This window comes from Plectropomus leopardus, chromosome 2, assembly GCF_026936395.1.
Source record: "Plectropomus leopardus strain MGB_pleo_1.0 chromosome 2, ASM2693639v1, whole genome shotgun sequence".
Classification (NCBI taxonomy): domain Eukaryota; kingdom Metazoa; phylum Chordata; class Actinopteri; order Perciformes; family Serranidae; genus Plectropomus; species Plectropomus leopardus.
This window is the reverse complement of record NC_142177.1, coordinates 24033900-24047542: the sequence shown is the minus strand read 5'-3', so window position 1 is coordinate 24047542 and position 13643 is coordinate 24033900. Positions and strand designations below refer to the sequence as shown.

The 13643-nt window shown below is 38.7% G+C and overlaps 1 protein-coding gene across 2 annotated transcripts in view; it reads right to left on the bottom strand.

The window, feature by feature from the left end:
• ppp1r16b (protein phosphatase 1, regulatory subunit 16B) overlaps positions 1-13643 on the bottom strand; it is a 122501-nt gene that overhangs the window by 83908 nt on the left and 24950 nt on the right. Inside the window, exon 1 of one of the 2 annotated variants that reach the window (XM_042505649.2) lies at positions 51-205. The exons of the other annotated variant lie outside the window; for it this stretch is intronic. The gene's annotated coding sequence lies outside the window, so the exon portion shown is untranslated. Of the gene's footprint in view, positions 1-50; positions 206-13643 lie in introns of those variants that run through there. 2 annotated transcript variants of the gene reach the window in all.

Below are 13643 nucleotides of genomic sequence, written 5' to 3'. Positions count from 1 at the left end.
CAGCTTTAAAAACAAAGTATGCACATTTTATATATTCAACATGATCTTACCCACTATTTCACAAATGCAGATAAATAGCTCCTCATGTCTGCAGTTCTTTACAAATGAAAACAGCAGCATCACCTGATGAAATGCTCCTCAATGCAATGTGATACTACATCTAGTCAGCCTGCCACCATCGACCTTACACCATATTTCCTCTGCAGCTCTACTGAGGCTATATAACTGCTAAAAACATGGGCAGGAAACAAGCAGTATAATCACTTCCTACAGCAGCATCACTTTTAGTCGTCAGTTTAACAGCATGTGTGCGTGCGTGTGTGTGTGTGAACAGAAAGTTGTCTGTTACATTCTCAAGTGTATAACTCAAAAAGCCATCCAGACACATAAATGAGACTCTGAGCTAAACCGTGCCACACTGTTGACTCTGACACCTTTAGATGTATAAAACTCTCCAGCACAACGGTCCATCCTTGACTTCCCTCTAAATGACAGGCAGATCAAGACTATGAAAGCTGGAAATGTCTATAACACAGTAAATTGGTTTACAGCAAATGATTCGTAAAGACTGGGTCAGGATCCAAAGGTTGATCACAAGAGGATTAGCAGCAGGGTCTCAAATTATTCTGGAGGAATTTCAAACTAAAGGCTGTCAGCAATTTTTTCCCCCCACTAAGTCTTTTGAGGAAGGCAGAGGCAGAAGTACAGAGCGTTCAGTCTCTAAGTAGGGTTTAATTTGTTGGCTTACATGACAGTGTGTAAAAAAAAAAAAAAAAATGGTGTGAAAGCAATAAATGTATCAATCTGCACAGTGATTGTACCCGAGGTAATAATAACAGTATTTCCTCTTAAATGTCTTGCATGTATATATATTCTGAAAGCAGCGCTTGTTATCCCCACAACAATGTGGCATTATCCATGAGGTCATAAATATTGAGATATTGTTTGTTTTGACGTCTGTTCCTGACACAATGTTCCTTCTCATAAAAGCACATTTATTCAGGTAATAACATGAAACAGACTCATCTTAATGCACTGTCAGTGCTAAAACAGGAAACGCACCATGCTGGCTGAAAAGGAGACTGCTTGGATGATGACTAAAATGAAGACAAAAAGGTACAGGCCATTTCTTTCGTTTTTTTCAAATATTCTAAAACAAACTGCAAGACCTAATTGTTTGCTCATATTATATTTTACAATACACTTTGAAAAACGTTGCCTAGTTGTAAAGTTTTCACTGCCTTATTTTATATGTGAAATTAAGGCTCGCTCAGCTGAACTGCAGCCAAAACGTCAGCCGCCCTTCTCTGGTTTAGAGGAGCCATGTTCAGGGAAAGAGCTGATGAAATAATAACACACACACACACACACACACACACACACACACACACACACACACACACACACACACACACACACACACACACACACACACACACACACACACACACACAGTGGTGGCCTTTGGTGCAGTTTCAAAATAAAAAACAAACATGGTCATGAAAAAAAAGTAAGTTTTAGAGAGGAAATAACTCTCCATAGCAGCTAGCAGCCTTCATCTGTATTTTTCATTCAAAAAGGGAAATCAGAAGACTGACAGGACAGATGATCCAAGATGCTAGTTAGCCAGTTAGTGCATCAACAACACACCCCGATGCTGAAAGAACAAACGTTTGCTGCGCGGTAGCGAGCAATAACACAAACCATTACTGAGCGTTTTTGCCAAAGAGTTCAATGGCTAAAAACATTAATTTTATCGTATATAACAACTTCATTTTGATCTCACACCCTCTTGACCTTAGTTTGTTTGCCTTCCTCGCTTTTTTTTCTCTTTTTGTGCGCTGAACTGAACCGCCAATCAGAGTGATTTCATTCATCAACTAGCTCCGCTGTCTGCGACACTGATCCAACATGCTGAATCATCCAGAAAAAGCCAACAAGGGCTGACTAGTGCCAATGGGGTGGGACATGCCGCAACATCTAGGGCAATAGATGCTCGCCAAAGACCCCTCACTGATCGACCACGGACCATGCTGTTGGTGTGTCAAGGTCTTTGCAGATTAAGTAATTCTTCTTGAAGAAGCTTAGATCCTTTGTTATCAGCGAGACGTTTCTACTTTTTTTTTAGATCAGGAAATCTAAACTGGTGTCCTCTTTCATGTCCTGCAGGTGAAAAAAAACAGGGTAAATAAGATGATCAGAAAGGCTGGCTCATTGATTGGCCTTGACTCAGTGAGGTCACTGTAGCAAAGAAAACTAGAGTCAAACTAGAAAAGGTTTCTGTATTTTGAAGGCCATCCACCACACTGAGCTCACTCAGTGACTCAGTGTTACTAAGTGACTCAAAAGGTCTTTTGTTCCAGCAGCAGTCAGATTTTTTAAATTAACACTTTTAGATGTGGTCTTTAAATGCGGCACCTTTCAGCTGCTATTTATGTCTCAAATGGCTTTTATATAATGTTATGTATTTGGGGGTTTTTTGTATTTGTTTTGTACTGTGAAGTCTATATTTTTTGTTTTCTGTATGAGTTTGGTCACAATTGAGTTCCCTCTCAGTGGATTAATAAAGCTTTCTAATTTAATCTAATCTAAATAAGAGTCAAATTATAGAGAATAATTCTCCGTAACAACGTTAATACAAATATCACGAAATGTTTCCACTGGGATGATCAAAGTTTTCACCAACATTACAATAAGAGTCACACACAGTGAAGCTGATCCAAGAAAAGAGCAACGAGCGAAATGGGTCTAACAACAACTACAACCTGAAACCGCTGACATCTATAAAACATTTTACATGAAATGTTTTACTTTACAACATGTGGAGTTTTACAAGGTAAAAGTTTCCTCTGATGCACCGTGAATGCTGCCAGGCACGGCGTACCTCTCTCGCTCTCTCTGTTAGATGTGAGTGCAGCCGACAAAGTGAATTATCTTCAGACAGGATGTGTGACAAACAAGAACGTCCAGTGTTTTCTTTAGCTGTCTTTGATGGTCAATGGCATTAGTGCCAGGAATATGAAACCCAGGAGCTACTGTTGATCAAATCAGGGGAATCAGAGCAGAGGTAATGATATTACTCACACACACACACACCCCTACACACACACACACACACACACACACACACACACAAAGTGAAAGTAAAGCCACAGACAGAAAAATAACTAGTGACAAAAACAGACCCAGACAAGCCAACAACTTCTGCATCAATCAGCAAGTTTGTCATAGTTTATGATTCGTGTCTGTATGTAAAGCACTTTGAATCACCTTGTTGTTGTAAACTTGCGTCACCCAACCAAGATCTTGAAATACTGGGTTCATGTAAAAGTTCACACATAGAGCATTTATAGATAATAAGCAAAGGCCTCAATTTTTACTGGGAATAATCCGACTTTTCAAGATCCTACTTTTGTCCAAACTTTTTTGGTTTAAAGGTTTGATTTCCTCATTAAAATCTCCAACAGCGACCCTTGATTGTCCAGCTGTCGTAACCCTGATGAAAGAATCTCTGAGCTGATAAAAAATGTCAATACACTAAACTGTGTCTCCTTTGTGCTTTATCAGTCTAAAAATGTGTGCTATTTCATTTGTTCGGCAACATCCTCTCCACCCAGTTGTATTTTTTGCCGGTGAGCGTTTATCAAGTTGTTAATCAGTTTGTTGAAATAAGGACACCAAAGAACGGACTCATTCTGCTGTAGGTGCGACAGTATTATCAAATGTAAAAGACACAGGTTTGGTTTCAGAAGTTGGAAAACACAATGAAGCTGGGAGTGCTTTTATAAAAAATAAAATAAAAAAATAAACAGGTTATCCAATACATGTTAAAGGAATACTTCACCCCCCAAATGATGTTTTGTATGTCACTTATCACCGCATTGACTTGTGAAGTTAACTTTCTTGTTGAGGCACAACAGTGAACGTAGAATACAAAAACAGAGAAAATTCTTGATGAATTGCAGTTAAAAGGGTCTGCTATATCCCCTATAAACTCTCACACAACTTGTGCAGTGTAATCCAAGTCTCATTTATGCAATCATATGCGCAGTGCTTCCCAAACAAATGCATTTTTGCAAAAAACCTTAGACAGTCTCAGACACGAATGAGCAGCATGCGTGCGCTTTACATGAAAGTGTTAAAATATTATGGTTTTAATGAAAATGCCCGTGTTTGGGATGTTCTGAGCGTACCACTGGGTAATTGAGACTTTGATTTTACTGCATGAGTTGTCTGAGAATCCGCTTTACTTCAATTCGTAAAGATTTTTCCTTCCTTTTTTATTTATTCTTCTTTCACTGTGGAGAAATGCGCGAAAACAATGTTTTGTTCAATGTAACCAGGGCTGAGTAATTGATGTACAAGTGGTGATTTTGGGGCTTGAAGTACAAGCAAGATTTTTTTGTCAAATCATTCCAGACTTCATTATGTTTCCAAGCCTCTGAAACCAAACCTATACCTTTGTTAATTTTAACATTGTCACTTACCTACAGCATTTTGAGTCCATTCTTGGCTATCCTCCTAATTAAAATATTCTGAGTTTTCCACATATTTATTCATTTGTGGCAGCCCACCACGATTAAAACATCTGCCACCATGAAATGAGTTTATGTTTTTGCTAGGAGCTCATTAGGAGCACGATTGAAATATATATACTGTTCGGTTATACATTGCACCACACTCCTGGAGCACAGAGCGTAGCTTGAGCACAGACGGAGCAGTAAAACGCCAGGCACACTAAAAGTGAAAATTAAGCGTTCTTCACACTGGGTGTGAAGTCTGCAGCAGCGGCTCCTCTCAACCATCGATCTGATCAGCTCAGATCGGATCAATTATCCACCCATCGACTCCTCAAACTGCTGCTGAGGTGAAAAGAATTCATGAAAATTTCCGCCTGCACTGTGTTTACAGACGCAAAACCGTCCAAAGTTAGACAGGGGACTTTTTTTTTTTATTTACATACAAGCACCCTCAACTTCAGATGTGTTTCACAACTTCTGAAACAAAACCTACACCTCCGTTTTTTTGCCTCCTAATTTCAACACTCTGACCAACTACATGATTACTGCCCCTCATGGAGAATAAAAATCATTTTAAGGAGAGGATGTTGCCAAATTAGTACAACTTTTTTTAAATACCGAAGACCTTTAGGGCTAATAAGCATTTTCCTACTCTTTCACAAGCAACCCAATGCACCAAAACCACATGAGTGCAAGGCCAATGAGCTGCTGGGCAGGAAACTAGTCCCTGAACAAGCAGGCAGCGGTTTCATCACATACTGCCAGCTAAAGCTTCTCACGCATTATTCTGTGGGGGGATATTTACAAAGAAGTTTCCATTTGACTGCTCTATTGACATATCGACTGATGGCTCTCTCACAGACTAATTATGAAATTTAAGGGCCCCTCATGCTGATCTGTAGTCTTGTTTCTATAACATTAGCAGCAGGTGAACAAGAAAATGTCATTAGCAGGTCTATAAGCAGATTTTTTAACAAGCTGAAGATAGAAGAGAAGAAATCATTTGTTGCCTAAAGGGGAGACTCCCACATTTTGAGTTTCACCAGTGCATGAAAAACAGACAATGCAAACACTCTGTGTGCTTGACATGATGTCCTTGCAGGAGGCAAAGATAAACTGTTTGAAGATATGTTAAACTCAGCGAGCTGTGGGCAACCGTAAGCCCTCTGGTGATATCACAGCCGGTCCCCGGGGCCAAGGCGGCAAATCACAGATTGACCTCAATCAGCTCCCAGGCTGCAGATGAGAATGTTACACTGCACTCACACTTTGTATTTCACATTTTCATGGAAAAGCACAGCTGAACTTTTACACCAATTATTTGAAAAAGAAGGTCAGATGCTGCACATCAAGCAGCTGCTGCTAACAATGTTTATGTCCACAGTAAACCACCAACAGTTAACAATTACTGACAATTGTTCCGGTTTTGTCCCTGTTTTTTATTCAGGTTGTTGTTTGTGTAAATTGCCAGCCTCCTGCGCATCACAAAAGCCCCGACTTTGTTGTGATTACAAGATCACAAAAAAATGCAAACCACACCACTCACAGTCCTGAATGAAATATAAGTGCTGTGGACTTTAGAAAATGCTCTTTCTTTGCCTAAAAAGACATCTTTCTAAAGCAGACTTTTTCAGCCACAAATCATGCTGGCCTGCAAGATCAGAACATTAATAAAAAGGTATATTATAAAAGCAATAAAAACAGACATGATTAAAAAAAAAAACAATGTGCTGTAAAAACAGCCCACAAATCCTAAGGTAAACATCTTAAAAATGAATGTTTACAAGGTTGAAGCCATTTACTGTATCTCACTGGAGAAAACATGGTGGTCTGATGCCTGTCATAGCCACCTGACGGTTCAGTACAAAGGGTCCGTCACTGAGCGTTCAAGTCTATCATCTCTATGACGCAGATGTGTTTCCATGATTCTCTGCACTTATGAGAAGCAAATGTCTCATCCAGTATAGAAACTCAAACTACAGACGTTTTTAGAGCTCACTTAAGCTCACAGAAAAGGAGCTGTTAGATGAGAATTAAAGGCACATTTAAAGGGACAGTTCACCCAAAAAATCATTTGGAGACATTGCTGTTGATTTTTTAATTTTTTTTGTGCTTTGAGCTCCACAAGCCGAGTGCCATCTAGTTATATTGGAGAGAAGGCAGACATCTCTATGACTGATATCCCCAAAACTCAGCAACTAAAACCAAAACAAATCTAAATTGATAAAATATGTATTTTTGATTATGGGGGAGACTATCCCTTTAAAGGAAATTAAATGGTGTTAAAAATTCAGGATATGAATGCTTTGAATGAAGGCCTAAAAGTTATAGCATCACAAAAGTGTGTGTGTGCATGTGTGTATTGAGCAGTGCTGACATCAGCTTTAATTCATTAATATCTCCACAAAGCAGCTGGATTGAGGTCATTCTGGACCTTCCATCGTCATTATGAAGGTGATTTGGCACAGAGGGCAGTAGACATACAGTATAGATAATGGCAGCACAGTACAGCACATAATACATCACAGACAGGATTTAATTTAATATGACTGTCCTGCTAGAATATTTTTGTATTTAGAATATTTTTACTTCTAGTCTTCTACATTTTCCTGCATCTTTGTTGTTCATATTCCACCTGCACTTCAACCTACTCTATATGTACAAATTTGTCAGCAGCATTCAATTTGAAAAAAAAAACAACCTTAACTCAACTTCACTAACACGCTTATTCAGAGCTTTAAATGATGTCTTTTCACCAAATAGTTTGGATGTTGAGCTTTAAAAAGCCGTAACACATTAACTGACAAACTTACCTTGTAGATATTTCTCCGTAGCTCTTTTCAGACATAAAATACACAACAATGCTGCTGCATCTATCGGTTACAGGTATCCTTCATCCCCAAATGACCATTTGTATATCAATAAATCACCCTGTATTAAGTTGAATTCATGAAAAAATAAAATAAAATTCTTGCATGCCTCTTTTTCACAAAGAGTCTAAAAAGGAGAACATTCCACATGAAATAAAGGAAAATGTGGCCACAGCAAAACAATATCAGTTTGCAAACTCTCACACAGCTAGTGTAAAATAATTCAAGTCTTTTTTATCCAGTTATATGCTTAATACTTAACAAACATACATTTGGACAAAACCTTATGATTTAAAACTGAACTGAAAGTGAAACGGATCTCTTATCTCTCCTCAAAACCAGACTCTATTGACAAAAACAGTAATTTTACTTCACTGAACATGGGAGCTGCTGGTCTACCGCTGCCTTGATCAGGTAGTTTGTTTGTGCTGTTGTGTGACTTTGGGGAATCCGAGTTAACCCTTTCACAGTCACACAGTAACACAAACAAGTTGATCAAAGTAGTTCCAGCAGCTCCTGTAGTCAACAATGTAAAATTATTGTTTTTGTCAATAGAGTCAATTGAGACTGATTATACCGTTTTAAGCTGTTAAAATTGGACCTCTGTTACATCAACTCATTAAAAAATATTTTCCCATATTTGGATTCTTTGTTCATTGTGGAGGCATGACAAAAAACTGTTCTTAATAGATTTAATAAAACACGGAGTAAAGTATTGATATACAAATAATCAGGAATAAATCATTCCTTTGCATGATTGTATTTTCTCATTCAGACATTAATGTTCCTTATGGCTTCATCCATATAACAAAGTCACTTGAAGTCAGATTGCAGTTAATGTATTTTTGACATCTGACATCTGTATCACCTGCGTTCCACTGTAAACCCAAACACATCAAATTAGTTTCACATTGAGCTGTGGTATTAAACCTGTTACCAACTGCTACTGCTGTTACCAACAGGAACCTGCACTGTCATCAAATCAACCGGGACTGAAATCTTTAAAACCAACGACTGAGCTGCTTTGAAAAAAACTGCAAAGCATCAGTACAAAGAAAACAGTGGCAGTGATGTCAGAAGTTTCCACTGAACAGACAAAACCAGCCGCGAGCCAAATTTCTGTTCTATCTGTAATTAAAAAGCTGCACATTCTCTAATATTAAGAAAACCCCTCCACTATCCAAACACACAGAGTTCAGTCATCGTGAGTTCTGTGAGATCGGTTCATTAAGAGTTGAACAAGTCAACAGAAAGTTAATTCCCTGTTCATGAAGGCAATGCAAGGTAAGCAGTCTCTTATCTATTCATTTTGTTCAAATCCGAAAAACCCTATTTGAATTTCCAAGCTGAAATCAGTCACTTGTGTTTAATGTTTTTGTCTGAGTGCCAAGAGAATCAGTGTCTTAACACAGACTCCTTCAAAGAGAGAATACATTAAAACTAATGGACTTGAAGCTCATCCTTTTGGTGTTCGACCAGAACACCAGACAGCTTTCAAATCTTCCCCCTTATCACCTCCACCTCCTCTCATCACATCATCAATACATTTCAGAGGAGACGGTTAAACATTAGTCTACATTTACTTTTATCTCATTTATTTTAAGAGCAGAGAATGTAACAAGCAGAATGAAGATTACAGTTCAGCTGTCATCTGACAACAGAAACTATCAACCCAAGGCTGAAACAGAAAGTCAAAGATTTCCAGTTAAAAGTTTTGTTCTGATGCTGAACACCGTCGCCTCTTTATTCAGTGGCTGACAAAAGATTTGAATAATACCGCAAATGAAAACCGTATCTTTTTGAAGGCGAGACATTCTTTTACCTTCAATTCATTATGAATGTCTTTAGAAATGTCCCCAGAACCCATTACAGATATTCCTTTCATAACAACAGTGGTAATCTTCTTCAGGGACCAAACAGATCATCTTGACAACCAATTACCTCCCTTCTTTAACTCCTGACTGCAACAAAGACGAGGACAAAGAGGTGCAAAGTTTCACGGTTGGCCTTGCAAGTGCAATAGACAATTTAAAGTGCACGTTGCCAAAATAAGAAGACTCCACCCACTGAGGCTGCTGCTGTCAATCAGCAGGAAGAAGAAAGAGAAGGAGGAGAAGACGACACAGATGAAGAACAAGGAGGTTAAAAAGAGGAGAAGTCAATGCATCATTTCATGTCATATTATTGGGTACATCAACCCTGCCGAGAGGCTAAATAGCTGGCACACTATCAAGATGGGGATGACTGATTCGTTTCACAGATGCGTCCACTGATCGCCTGTGGTCAGAACTTATTTTACACAAAAAACTAGAAAAAGTACAAGTGACTGTTTGTGCCTCATTTAAAGAAATCCCCTCAAAGCATTCTCAAGATATCATTTAACTAATGAGCAATTTGTCAAAGATAATCGATGTATTGCGCCTTGTTTCACATATATTAAATGACTATATTACGAACATCAAGTGTCAAATGTCACATACTATTTGTAAATTACCCACATGCCCTCGCTTCAGTGTTTCAGTTGCCCCTTTCTCCTATGGCTCTCTTCCTCTCACAGACATGCACACAAACAGCAGGGCTTCTGCAGGGCTACAGACCGTGAATATTGAGTCGCATTTTGGAGCACCTCTGCGACTTGCAGAAACTATTACTATATGAACTGGAGAGCTGTCGGTTTGTTTCTATCTCACAGAAAATGAACCCTCATATTTAAATGTGCAGCAGTAACAGTTAAACTGTCTGTTAAACTAACAGCTAACATCTAACTGTTGACTGCAAGCTTCGTCCACAGCAAAGACACATTCAGCCCTGAACCAAGTCCTTCCTTCACAATAAAAGCACAATGGGTACTGATTTGATTTATTTAATTCTTCCAGTACTTTATTCAACTTCATTATAACAGTATTTAACTAAACTTTATTATAACAGCATTCAACAGCATTTATGGCAGGAGCTACTTTATTTAACTTTATTTTACCTGTGATTCCTTTAATAATTTTGTATTTTAGTAGTCTACTTACAATATTTTAAAATATCAAGATATATATGTTGTGTATTGCAATACAGCCAAAAATATTGCTATGTTATTTTAAAGCCACATTGCCCAGCCCTATTCACAAAAATGAGACCGATGAGGTCACAGTGACATTTGACTTTTGACCTATGACTATCAAAACTGGACATTTTTGTGTAAATTTAAAGAAATTCTCTCAAGGTGTTACTGAGATATTGCGTTCACAGAAATGCAACACACAAACAGACAGATAGGATGGACAGATGGACAGATGGATGAATGGACTGACAGCCTGACAGACAACCCATAAAAATAATGCCTTCTGCCATGGCTATCGTTGGTGCAGAGACATAATTAAGATATGGGTATGAATAGCAATTTTGCAAGTGCTGAAAATATGCTTTATAAATTATCATTAACAAATGCAAATATTCTATTGTTCATCAGATTTCCTCCATTCAAGCGTCATCTATCCATAAACTTCTGTCAGGCTGAGCGCACCCAAAGAGGCTAAAACAGATCCAAAGAGCATCTGAGGAGACGCCATCCCCTTATTTCCAGCACCGTCTGCTGTTACACCTCCAACACCAGAGACACAGAAGACGAAGGCGGCTGAGCACGGGACCACAAAGGCGTGAATGTGTTTTTGTTGTGTTGTTGTTCTGCTGGTGATTCCCGCTATACTTTCACAGTCTGATCTCCTCCCCACAGTTCATCATCTGCTGTTTTATGACGAGACGAGCTAATGCTGTTATCAGTCTCTGTCTGGCATCAACAGACGCAAAGACAAAGACACATAACCCGGCAGCAGGAGGCAAACACATCTGGGAAAGACGACGTCTACATTAAAAACAGAATAGCGCAGAGATGATTAGTCAAACAACAGGATATTAAAATTTGCCACAATTTTCTCTAGTGGGTTTCCTACTTTTTTTTGTTTGTTTTATATGATAGTTGGTTGGATAAAAGTGATTCAAGGACATCACTTTATACTCTGGACTATAATTCATCACTGATCTTCAAAATAATTGCAAATTGCAGAATTCAATATGAAGAGAAAGTGCAAACATAGATTAAAGAGGACCTATTATGCTTTTCTTAATTTTCTGCAACATATATACGTATGTGGGTGTAGAGCTGTCGTCACTTTGACGTCTTCAGTTTGGTGCAAAATGCAGCCACGCTTCTTTTAACCTGAAAAAGGAAACAAGACCACATAGCGCTGCTACTGGCCTCCATCCACTGGCTTTCTGTACATTTTAGGATTGGTTTGAAGATTTTATTGCCTGCTTTTAGGTTTTAGGTAAATGCTCAAGCACCACATTATCTCGCTGAATTTAAGTCTCTTCATACCCCTGTTAGAGCACTGAGGTCCAATGATCCAGTGCTCCTGGATGTTACTAGAAGTAGACATAAAAATAGTGGTGATGGAGTGTTTGCAGTAGCTGCCCCTAAGCTCTGGAACAGCTTACCCATCTACATTAAAACTGCTCAGAACAACTTTGAAGTCACTGCTGAAAAACCCTCCTCTTCTGGTGGGCATATGATTGATGTGAGCCTCATACCTTGATCTACTTCACGCTCTTTGTGCTGCAATCTGTTCTCAGTTGTGTTTCTTGTTTTCCGTTGTTCTCTCATTATATTAGTTCAGCGCTTTGGTCAACTGCAGTCGTTTTAAATGTGCTCTACAAATTAAGTTTGAATTGTATTGAATATATAGTTTTTATGTATTTTGGATATTCAGATTAAATGTGGCAAAAGTTTAAAATAATGAGGTGAATGTTTGTAAAAGTAATCCCTGTGAGCAAACACCTCAGGCTTCAGACCGTCCTGAACACCCTGTTTTCAACGTTTTCTCTACTTTCAAGACAAGCTGATGTCAGCTAGTGACATATTTCTTTATCTCAGTCATTCGCTGCACGCATGCGACTGCAAGTGTTTAAATTACACTGCTACATGTAGCTACATGCTAACATCGGGAAAAAGTGTAATCTTGGTTGCTTATGTTATTTTACCCCGGCCTGGTTAGGGATAGTAATCCTGCTGGAACATGTCTCGTCATGAGGATTTTGGCTCATATGATTTTAGTGGCGATTTTTCGAAGTTCAAAGCTATACACTATACTCCATTAGAGTCAGTACCCAGCTGCAACATGGATTTATAGAGACCTGGATACAGCATTCAAGGCAGGACCCCATTCATTCCTATGGAAGCTGCTCAGTGGCGTATGAAGCCAAAAAACGCTCTATTTCCAGGGTATGAAAGTACCTGAATCTTCTGCATGATGGGGCTCACAGAACATAAGCACTAGAGACTAACAGCTGCCAAGTACGCTCCAGCAGGTAATTTTGTCGCCGAACAGCTAACTTCCAGTTAAGAGCTCCACTAACTTGAATTGGGATGAAATTATTTTATCTTGCGGCTCCTCTAGACTTTCTAAAAGTTATTGGACCAAATGGATTAAATCCTGCTAGTGAAGAGAGTCATTTCATGGGGATATTGATGTTCATAAAATTAATCCACTGATTTACAGACATCTCCTTTACAATGAAAGTCAATAGGAAAAGTCTTTTGGGCCCCATGGCATCCTGTGACGGACCCTGACAATGTAATTCCACTTTTCACCACTACTTAAAATTGGCTTTAAAGCCTGACATCCTCGTCACAAGTGATGTAGTAGCATCAATGAGACTTAAAACAGGACTGCACATTTATTTGCGAGAAAACAAACAAAGCAATAAGACAGGTTTACACAGTTATATAGACGTGTCACACCTATGCCTTCACTGCGTACACTACATACTACAGCACTATTCTGGGGGCTGCAAGTGCACAGATTGTGAGATGCAGAGGCGGAAACACAGCAATAATGAGTTTTTCGACCATTATATGTCGAGTTTTGAAGGATTTGGCATTCACCTAACTGATACTTCTCCAATGTGTCTGGCGTGTAGGAGAACTATGTGGAAAATGGCCCAATCTAGAGCCAGAGTTTGGCTCGTCTGTTCTGCTGCTGTAGAAACACGTCCACCGCTGTATATAGATATATACTGCTCATACTGAGGTATTGTAAAAAACAATGATTCTTAGTTTCATGTGATTATACACTAAGGAAAATAAAGTTAGGAATATTATATCAATTTCAGTGAATATATATCCCCCTTAATCCCACACACCAAACCTTTAAAGCATGTAAACATATTCTAGTAGAATTCCAAAATACAAGTATGAACCACACAA